Below are 8,598 nucleotides of genomic sequence, written 5' to 3'. Positions count from 1 at the left end.
TGCTCCAGGCATTTTTCTTGTTGACTTTCTGAACGGTCAAAGAAGGAAACATCTGCTTATTGAGATATTTTTTCAGAAATTTAGCCAAAGCATTAGTAGAAAAACACCTGGCCCTTGAGACTTGTGGGGAGGTTCTAGCAGGGGAGCACTGCTACTGGTATACCCTTGACCGAAGGACTGTCCTCCTTCTATTGGGGAAGGTCGTCCTCTTTAACCAAGTGCGCAGCTTTGGGAGGGACGCACATGGAGCATTGAGGGAGGAAGGGGACACCCGCCTAGCCAGCTAGATCAGACGAATCAACCCTGGCGATCAATGGGGTGACAGATGTTGCAGCCAGATCGACAACAGAAAAGTGGGTGAAGGAGACATCGGACAGGGCAAGATATGACAAAATAATAATTTATAAATTATCAAGGGCGCATGAGGGAGGGAGGAGCGGGGAGTGAGGGGAAAAATGAGGACCTAATGCCGGGGACTTAAGTGGAGAGGAAATGTTTTGAGAATGATGAGGGCAATGAATGTACAAATGCACTTTACACAATTGATGTGTGTATGGATTATGATAAGAGTTGTATGAGTCCCTAATAAAATGATTTAAAAAAATTTTTTTAATTAATAAAAAAAGAAAAACACCTGGAAAAGCTTCAGCAGAGTCCTTCTCCATCACAACAATGTTCCTTCTCAATCCACGCATCAAAGTTCTGTTATCTGTGTTTTCGATTAATATCTCATATTGATTTATGTTGAGAAGGTGCTACTAGCTGGAAAGTTGGCAGTTCAAACCCATGCAGAGGCACCTGAGAAGACAAACCTGGCGATAAGCGTTCAGACGTTCACAGCTGTGAAGACCCTTAGGCTCTAGTTTGCACACGTGGGGTCACCTTGTTTCAGAATCAATTTGATGGCAACTAATAAAAACAGTTATGTTCAGATCCACTGACATTTTCCTTTATCACCTCTTAAAATTTTTAATATATTATCATTTTAATTCTAAAACTTATACCAATGTTATTGTTTTTGTTTTGTTTTTGAATTCTCTGTTGAGAATTTCTAACTTTTTTTTTTAACAACAAAAAGACAGCACTCTATTTTACCACTGGGAGCACCTGGCCCCCAAATCAGTGCCTACTAATCAAAACACTTAATTACTATTCAAACGTCAAGTCACCTTCCGGGCTCTGTCCCTATTTCCAGTGCAGGTTCTATCTCACTGCTCAGCATATTCCGTGGGAATCAAGGCTGGATGTTGAGTTGTGGATAGCTGCATAAAAGCTGCCCACCTCAAGAGGCCGCAAGGACAGGATGGCATGGGCCAGAGGCCAGCTGAGGAAAGCCACCAGCAAACCTCAATCAATAGTCATTAGAGGGTAGGAATGGCCCAGCCATCAATGGTCAAGAACAAATATGGAGAATGACCGGGAAACTTGTCCCCTTGGGTGGGAGAGGCCTGGGCTGGGAGGCAACTGTCCGTGGTCCAGAAAGACCTTGTCCGGAGTCTGGAGCCCCAGTGGCTGCTAAGAGAGAGCAAAGCTCAGACATCTTAGAAGAGTCGAACAAGCTGGTATCGGATGGAGAAGGTGATAGCATGGCCCAGAACCTGCAACACCAGCAGAAGCAACGTGACGTTTCTCCCATTTATGGGCCCAAGCACTTTGAGCAGCACGCTGATGAGGGTCGTGTTATTACACTCGGTGAAGGCCTCCTCATTCTCACTCTGGTGCAGTCACTAGCCGGAGGGTCTCTGCTACCTTTAGAATAAAGGTGCCCAAGAAAGAGAGGCTCTTGGCCTTGAACTTGAACTGAGCTCATCTCCAGTGTGCCTGTCTTGGTATTCAGTCTGGGCATCCAGTGGCGAGGGCAGGGGATGATGTGCAGGAGCTGCAGCAGTGAGCAGAGGAAGTTGATGCCCACCACGGTCATGCCGGCAAAGTAACAGATGGTATCACCCACAAACACCCAGGATGGGTACCAGTTGTGGTAGTGCAGTGCCAGGGTAGTGAACAAATACGGAATCATGAAGTAGAGGGAAAAGCCATGGTCATCCCGATATTCACCGTCTAGCTCCACCAGGTTGAAAGCAAGGATAGAAGCAGAAATGGCTGGCGACTGGCCAGCCCCTAGCCCATTAATTCCTGCTAGGATATTGATGGCATTGCTGCAGAACACAGCCAGCAGTGCCAGGTAGACATAGAACAGGATACCCAAGCCCAGGTGCAGGCCAAGAACTGGGCGGAAGGGCTTGGGGACCACAAGAGTGGTGCTGCCCAAGTTGGTGCAGTCGACCATCAGGAGTGCTCGGGAGGCAGCTGTGGGCAGCAGCAATTTATGGCGCCAGTGCAGATCCAGAACATCATCGGCAAAGCCCAGAAAGACCATGCAGCAGATGGCAAGGAGGGCACTTCATGATGGGGGAAGGCCTTACAATCTGCTTAGGGCCGGGTTTCTGAGGTCCAGGTCGCAGAGGCGGGCAGCGATGAAGTGGTCACGGAAGGCTGGAATGAGGGTGAGCGTGGCCACGAATCCCAGCATCGAGCACGGTAAGTTCACGAGCAGCGGCAGCGGCCACTCTGGGAAGGCCCACATGGTGACTCACCAGGGACCCCTCTCTGCCGCTTTTCGAGAATTTCTACCTCAAAGAGTTTTAGCAGATGTTTTAAAAATCTGTCTAATAACTTCAACATCTGGGTCATCTTAGATTGGTCTCCTTGAATCATCTTTTCCCTTGAGAATGGCTCACCTTTTCTAATTCTCTGTTGGCTCATTTGGGTAATGCTATGGATAATGCTGTGTTACCTATCCTGCTGTTTCCTTTATTATCCTGTGTGGGATGCTCTTTTTCTTTCAATACACACATAACGAATTTCATTTTACACTGTAGATTGTCTCACCCTCTGGGGGTAGTAGCTCAAACCTCAGTGTAGTTCCTGAAAGGTGTAGTAGCTACATTGTCTTGGGTCTTTCATGTTCATTTGAGGTTCAGCAGCTGGGATAAGAGTTAGTCTTAGCTTTAGTCTCAGAATTAGGCTTCTTTGCACATGTCTTTTCCCTCTGACACCCATACTCAGGTTCTGACTCACTTATGCCTTTTGTGTGTTTCATGTAGCCAGAAGGACTGGGTTTTATTAGAATTTTAGCTCCTCGCTTTACGGCACTCTGAAACAGTGGATGACCTTCAAGTGTTACCAAAGGATTGGGGACACACAAAAATGGGATCAGAAAACACACACACACACACACACACACACACACACCTGAAAACACACGTATACTGGTTGTTTCTCCAATCTCCATCACATCATATACTTAGTTTTGTTTCTTCTCTCTATTACATTTTTTTTGAAATTTTTTAACTTGGTCTAGAGTTTACAGTTGTGAGAGAAAGAGGAGAGTTATTATTTTCTTGGTAAAACATTCTGTTCTTTAACCACTATTTTTGGTTTTGATTGTCATCACAAGGAAGGGGAAAGAGTTACAATAAAAAGAAATGATGTCCAACTGGTTTTCCTTTGTCTCTCATGCACAATAGTATAGAGGGACGAAAGTAGGATATTTGAGTTTACTCAGAGATACCTTAAGTGGGGCAGGGAGGGGAAGCAAAAGGCCTTGAGATCAGCTTCTGGAAAATCAGCTGTTGAAAACTCTGTGAAGCATAATGCTATTCTGACACTTACGGGCTTGCCATGAATCAAAATAGACCAGACAGAACTGGTTTACAGAGGGAACTTCAAGAGGCTTGTGTAAACATGGAATAGATGTATAATGGATTCTTTTAGGAACTTTTTTGAAGCCCTCTTTTATTATAGAGCAACAAAAGTCTGACTTTTAATCTTAATAGATACTAATTCGTTTTTTGTGCTTCGGTGTATTAGGCTGGGTAGGCTAAAGAAACAAATCCAGAACACTCATATGTTTATAGGAAAGAGGTTTATATGTAAGAACACTTGAATGTTGAGAAAACATCCCAGCCCAGTCCAGATCAAGTCCAATATTAGCCCATATGTCCGATAGCAATCTATAAAGTCCTCTTCGGACTCACAAAATACATGTAATGATGCTGAGTGCAGGAGGATCACAGGCCAGTGGGTTGGCAGTCTGTGGATCCAGTGGTGTTGTGAGCATCGCAGCACTGGCAGGGGTCTCTAGGTGGCTTCCCTGGCTCCAGAGGTCTGGTTGCATCAGGGTGGGTTCATGTGGCTTCTCCAGTTCCCAGGGAATAGTGTCGTGTGTCTTGTCAGTAGAGTATCTCCAAGGGAGTGAGCAGAGAGAGAAAGTCTCCCTCTTCCAAGGAGGAAAATCCAAGGGTTCCCAGAATTCTTAGAAGGCCATGCCCACACAGAGGCCTCATTGGGTATCATCCAATTGACAGACTAGACTCCACCCCTTCACTCTTAATCCTATCAAGTCCCAAATTGACACCAGATTATGTAACTACTACATTGGGAAATTCACTTTGCTTCTCAAAGCATCACTTTACTTAGACCTCACTGTTGGAGTTGTTTATAAAGTCTAGTCGAAGAAAATAAAGGGTTGTTGTATTAAGAATCCTGGCACAGTTATCTCAAAAGATAATTTTGTTTACCATTTTTGATTGTTAAGAATCATTCCAATACCTAGAATAGAAAAAAAAATCAGAAAGTTTAATAGTAGTTAGAAGGGCATAAGGGAGAGGGGGCAGAGTAATCATTAAGGAAGCAGCGAGTTTCTGCCTGGGGGCATGGGAAATTGGACAAAGGATATTAGTGATGGCTGCACCACATGTTTGATGCCATTTCCCACTGAATTGTATACATGAAAAATGTTGAATTGGTAAATACTAAGGTGTCCATATATTTTCAATAAAAAAGAAAAGAAAAGAAACTTTTCAGTATCAAGTATCAATGCATCCATTTTGACCATGGTGGAAGAACCTAAGAGTCACAAATCAATTTAATTTGTGATTATGTTACATTGTTATCACCCCTTGCTCTTACTTGATGTTGAAATAATCATTATCTTCCAACCTATGAGGGTCCTCAACATGTTTTTCTTTGCCTATTTTCCAGTTGGGGATAGAAAGGGATAGAGAGTTGCAAATAGTCGTTCTTATTAGTAACTTATCAATTTGCTTCACCTTTTTAGAGAAAAATAGGATGGGCCCATGGTAAGACAGGCTATCTGAAAGGTCTTCATGGCCCTCAATACTTAGAAGAATAGGTTTGCAATAAAATACATGTGAAATCTATGGATTTAAGTCTTAAGCTGCTGTGCCTATAATTTTGATTTTAATAAGCCTTTACTCTTCAATAAATGAACGAGGAGTAATTTTAAAATTTCATTTGGTCCTTCATGCAGTAATTTTCATTTTTACCTATTCCCGACATGGCCATTTGTTCATTAGCAATTGTACCCAGATATTACTTCCAACTGGCATATAAGTAGGTAACAATGACAAAAATGATTTATTGGGATTTCAAAGCCTTGGATTTTACTTAATGCTGGGAGAGAAATAACAGAAAGGTAGAAATGAATGTTACATATATATTTAAAAATATTATATTTATATATTTAATTCCAGTTATATGGATATAATTTGGGACTGGACCTTAAAATTACATGATAATAGCCTACATTTTTCAGGGAGCATTATCAGGTAAATTTCTTTAGTAAAACCATTTAGCAAAGTATATTAAAATCTATTATGCTTTAAAGTATTTTATTAGCTAATTCATGCATACTTATTTGAAATTTAACATTGGGGTGGTATATATAAATTCAGCATGATGAATACCCAAAATGATTATTGAGAACCTCAGAATTTTAATGGCTATGAATGATTTATTTTCTTTTTCATTTCAGAATTTCAAAGAACTTGTATGTAATTCTCATTTTAATATAATTTCACCATCTTTAATTCTTATTCATAACTTATTTATTAGTGACCTCTCTGGAACCACATGCATGATTTGTCACATGTATGTGATCTGAATCTTTAATTTTCACTCTGTGATAAATAGTGATGCTAGAAGAAGTTTCTGAGTGGCTGTTCTGACACCTCTTGGTTTATTACTACCTTTGAATAGACAAATTTTGTTGTCACTATAGAGATTTGAATGAAATCTCTGAAAATTATTGCCTTATATCTCCTATGGTGTCTTCTGCATGGTTAACATTAAATGTATAAATTATCACCATTGGTGCACAGTTACTCGCACATCACTTTTCGTAAAACAGTAGATTTAACAAGTGTAAAATTCCTCCTATGAACAACTAGAGATGTTGGATTCAATATAACAATTTCTAAACTGCATAGCTAAATAATACTATGGAATGAGAATCCACGGTGCCGGACCAGGTCGTGTGTCCTTCTGTGGTACGTAACATCACTCTGAGTGAGAACTCACTGGACCACACCTAACAACAACAAAAGGAAATAAAGAGTGGTAAATTCATGGGATGAATTACTAGGACACTAGATAGAAGATGTGAGTCTCACTTTCAATATGTCTTACCATTTAGTAAGAAGTTGGAAAAGAGACTGATACATCAAGGTGGGCTCTGCAGGGGACTAGAGCTTGGGTGAAAGTGCAAACCAGAATGTCATCGACACCGTGAACTTGGAAGCAGTTAAACAACAGTTATACAACAATGAGGTTTCTCTCTGCCTTGATGGTAAAGGTGAGGGAGGTAAGAAGTTGTAAACCTTAATCCATATTCTAAATGGAATTAGATTGGGGTTTTCTGCTTTGACTCATGGCATGTTAACCAGTTTGTTCGTCTTCCTTATACTGAGTTACATTGTAAACATCTTAAACTAGGTTTTATTCACCACATGATATAACACTGTCTGTTGTATGACACGTCTGTATTTGTTGCACAAAATTTCTTCAGCAGCAATATTTTCCTGTCCACTGTTTCTCAGTATAGTGCAAATTGTTAAGGTGATATGCAGCTAACCAAGCGTTGGTGGCCAGAAAGAAAGAAAAAAAAAAAGCCTGGCTTCCTTCAAAGTAATTAACTATTGGAAACCCTCTGGCACTCAGTTCTTCCACTCAACACACATGGAGTGGCTCCCAGTCAAAATCTACCAGATGGCAAATAATTACACCTTGGTCAATGTCTTTGAAATGTATCATACGTTTAATTGGATAATCATATTTTCCCTCTAGGAAATCAAGTTTGTTAAGAAACCAAAACCGAATCCCACCACCACCGAGTCAATTTTCACTCATAGCAAGTCTCTTTGATAAAATATAATTATTCCTTTGGATTTCTGAAGCTATAAATCTTTGTAGAACAAGACAGGCTCAATTTTCTCACCCAGACTTGCTGGGGAATTTGAACTTGCCGGCGGATCATTGACTTCTCAAGTATCGATGCAAGGCTTAGCCCACATACAGCACCACCAAAGATTTACATTTAGATACATGTTGCACGATATACTTAGAAATTTGCGAGACATAAACATAGAGTGCACTCTCAAAAGAAGAAGCTCATTCTTCTTTCCTAAAAAAAGGCTTTCCTTGAGATATTGAAATTTGAAAAATGAGTAGAGAATTTCAACAGGTAAATAGTGGAGAATTATATAACATAAATTAAGTGATCAATAGAGAATAAATAATTTTGTTCTCACAGTTTTATACCATCTAACAAAATCGACTTATCGGGTGCTTTTTGATAAGTCATAATAATTATAGAGTAGGACATGACTTTAGACTTCATCTACTTCAAATCAATTTTAGAGATATTGTGTTCAAGGCAGGTGAAGTGATTGACACGTCCCCACTGAGGTCCTGGTAGAGCATGACCTGATCATGAGTTCTCCTGCGTTTTCTTTACATTATAACTCTGGACTCCACTTCATGTCCAAGAGTTGGCTTGGCAAAACAAAGGCAATTTCATAAAGTAAATAAAAACAGACATGACACTGTTTGTCCACAATACTGCTAGGAAATAGCACTGACTATTTTGGTTAGTTAAACAATACTTAGAAAACAAAAGTATGTGTGTGAAAATTTAACCAAGTTCTTTCTGCTCAAAGTACAGAATTGTATCATTTAAAGTGAGAGACTTCCTTAAACGTCTCTTACAATTTTTTTAATGAATTATTAATTGATTTCTTTCTCTAATTCTGTCGTGGTTCTCACAGTCTTTCAGACATTATTTTAAAATCTAAGGCTTGTATCATGCTCACCTTTTCATGGCATTGTGTTTAACTTGCAATATTTTCTCTAATCTGTCTGAGAACACTGATAGAAGTGTTTAGTACAAAGTGTTCTTCAGCTTTTTTGAGTTAGTTTTTATTTGTGTATGATCACATGATATATTTCCTTATTGTAACTGGGTATTGACAAGGAAAAAAATGTCTCACATACAGTGAAACCGTAGTTGTAGAACTCAATTCATTCCAAATTTGTGTTCAACCACCTAAAAATTCAAGAGTTGAACATATTTTTCCCAGAAGAAATAATGGAAATCCAAATACTTGGTTCTGAGCATTACACCTATAAATTCATTATGAAGGCTTTTAGCCTTTTTGCATATTACTTTCTCAGATACACTATCACCATTGAGTTGTTTCTGATTTATCCAAAGAAACAGTAACTTTTCAACCTCTTTGA

The 8,598-nt window shown here is 39.9% G+C and overlaps 1 pseudogene; it reads right to left on the bottom strand.

Moving 5' to 3' along the window:
- Positions 1-1,532: 1,532 nt before the first annotated feature.
- On the bottom strand, positions 1,533-2,584 carry LOC101663248 (annotated as a pseudogene).
- Positions 2,585-8,598: the final 6,014 nt, after the last annotated feature.

This window comes from Echinops telfairi, unplaced genomic scaffold (genome assembly GCF_000313985.2).
Source record: "Echinops telfairi isolate 266 unplaced genomic scaffold, ASM31398v2 ScPeMD7_7407;HRSCAF=8445, whole genome shotgun sequence".
NCBI classification, from domain to species: domain Eukaryota; kingdom Metazoa; phylum Chordata; class Mammalia; order Afrosoricida; family Tenrecidae; genus Echinops; species Echinops telfairi.
Note: the sequence above shows the minus strand (reverse complement) of the source record. Positions and strands in the feature narration are given on the sequence as shown.